This window comes from Cornus florida, unplaced genomic scaffold (genome assembly GCF_030987335.1).
Source record: "Cornus florida cultivar Cherokee Brave unplaced genomic scaffold, ASM3098733v1 CherokeeBrave_3.0.0_Hap2_scaffold_267, whole genome shotgun sequence".
NCBI classification, from domain to species: Eukaryota; Viridiplantae; Streptophyta; class Magnoliopsida; order Cornales; family Cornaceae; genus Cornus; species Cornus florida.
This window is the reverse complement of record NW_026775768.1, coordinates 25,001-27,500: the sequence shown is the minus strand read 5'-3', so window position 1 is coordinate 27,500 and position 2,500 is coordinate 25,001.

Genomic DNA, 2,500 nt, shown 5'->3' with positions numbered 1-2,500 from the left:
CCCGAGTTAAGTTTGCCCTTTATGACTCCTCGCCCGCATGCTCGTGCACACCGGCGTGCACGTGGGCATCGTATGCTAAAAAATGAAGTTTGGAGTTTGGGTTTGAAAATTTTACGGGAACTTCCTAGAAGCCTAAGAAATGCTTTGCTCGAGACGGATTTCGATTTGGAGGTCCGCCGTGTTAATTTTGCCAATTACGGCTCCTCGCCCGCACGCTCGTGCACCCCGACGTGCACACCGGCGCGCACGTGGGCATCGTATGCTAAAAAATGAAGTTTGGAGTTTGGGTTTGAAAATTTTACGGGAACTTCCTAGAAGCCTAAGAAATGCTTTGCTCGAGACGGATTTCGATTTGGAGGTCCCCCGAGTTAATTTTGCCCATTACGACTCCTCGCCCGCACGCTCGTGCACCCCGGCGTGCACGTGGGCATAGTATGCTAAAAAATGAAGTTTGGAGTTTGGGTTCGGAAATTTTATGGGAGCTTCCTAGAAGCCTAAGAACTGCTTTGCTCGAGACGGATTTTGATTTGGAGATCCCCCGAGTTAGTTTTGCCCATTATGACTCCTCCCCCGCACGCTCAAGCACCCCCGCGTGCACGGGGGCATCGTATGCTAAAAAATGAAGTTTGGAGTTTGGGTTTGGAAATTTTATGGGAGCTTCCTAGAAGCCTAAGAAGTGCTTTGCTCGAGACGGATTTCGATTTGGAGGTCCCCCGAGTTAATTTTGCCCATTATGACTCCTCGCCCGCACGCTTAAGCACCCCCGCGTGCACGTGGGCATTGTGTGCTAAAAAATGAAGTTTGGAGTTTGGGTTTGAAAATTTTACGGGAACTTCCTAGAAGCCTAAGAAATGCTTTGCTCGAGACGGATTTCGATTTGGAGGTCCCCCGAGTTAATTTTGCCCATTACGACTCCTCGCCCGCACGCTCGTGCACCCCGGCGTGCACGTGGGCATCGTATGCTAAAAAATGAAGTTTGGAGTTTGGGTTTGAAAATTTTATGGGAGCTTCCTAGAAGCTTAAGAAGTGTTTTGCTCGAGACGGATTTCGATTTGGAGGTCCCCCGAGTCAATGTTGCCCATTATGGCTCCTCTCCCGCATGCTCAAGCACCCCTGCGTGCACGTGGGCATTGTATGCTAAAAAATAAAGTTTGGAGTTTGGGTTTGGAAGTTTTATGGGAGCTTCCTTGAAGCTTAAGAAGTGTTTTGCTCGAGACGGATTTCGATTTGGAGGTCCCCCGAGTCAATGTTGCCCATTATGGCTCCTCGCCCGCACGCTCAAGCACCCCGGCGTGCACGTGGGCATTGTATGCTAAAAAATAAAGTTTGGAGTTTGGGTTTGGAAGTTTTATGGGAGCTTCCTAGAAGCTTAAGAAGTGTTTTGCTCGAGACGGATTTCGATTTGGAGGTCCCCCGAGTCAATGTTGCCCATTATGGCTCCTCTCCCGCATGCTCAAGCACCCCTGCGTGCACACCGGCGTGCACGTGGGCATTGTAGGCTAAAAAATGAAGTTTGGAGTTTGGGTTTGGAAATTTTATGGGAGCTTCCTTGAAGCCTAAGAAGTGTTTTGCTCGAAACGGAATTCGATTTGGAGGTCCCCCGAGTCAATTTTGCCCATTACGACTCCTCGCTCGCATGCAATATCTACTCCTGTCAGAGCTGTGGTTTTACTTAAGACTACTATAGGGGGGGGGGAGTTCTCAGCACCAAGAGCTGCAAGTAAGGCCATTGCTTGCTTTGCAGTCTCGATTGCTCTACTAGTGAATAGTAGATGTCTTGGTTAGCTTGGAACGAAAAAAAAAATTTTTTGGGGAAAAAAAAAAAAAAAAGTTTTTGTGAAAAAAAATTTTTCGAAAAAAAAAAAAAAAAAAAAAATTTTTTTGGATGCCTCGGTCTTCTATTTGTTTTGCTTGGGTAGATTAGGAAAAAAAAAAAAAAAAAATTTTTTGTTGGATGCCTCGGTCTTCATATTCTTTCTCGGCTATTTCGAAAAAAAAAAAAAAAAATTCCGGGAAAGAGAAAAAAAAAATTATTTTTTGTTGGTTGCCTCGGTCTTCATGTTCTTTCTCTGGTATATGGGAAAGAAAAAAAAAAAAAAAAAATTTTGGATGCCTCGGTCTTCTTGTTCTCGGTTGGATTTATCGAAAAAAAAAAAAAAAAAAAAAAAAAAAAAAAAAAAATTTTGATGCCTCGGTCTTCTTGTTCTTGCTTTGGTATATCGGAGAAAAAAAAAAAAAAAATTTTTGGATGCCTCGGTCTTCTTGTTCATTCTTCGGTATATCAAAAAAAAAAAAAAAAAAAAAAAAATTTGAGACTTCGGTCTTCTTGTTCTTGCTTTGGTATATCGGAGAAAAAAAAAAAAAAAAATTTTGGATGCCTCGGTCTTCTTGTTCATTCTTCGGTATATCAAAAAAAAAAAATTTTTTTGAAGCCTCGGTCTTCTTGTTCTTGCTTTGGTATATCGGAGGAAAATAAAAAAAAATTTTGGTTGCCTCGGTC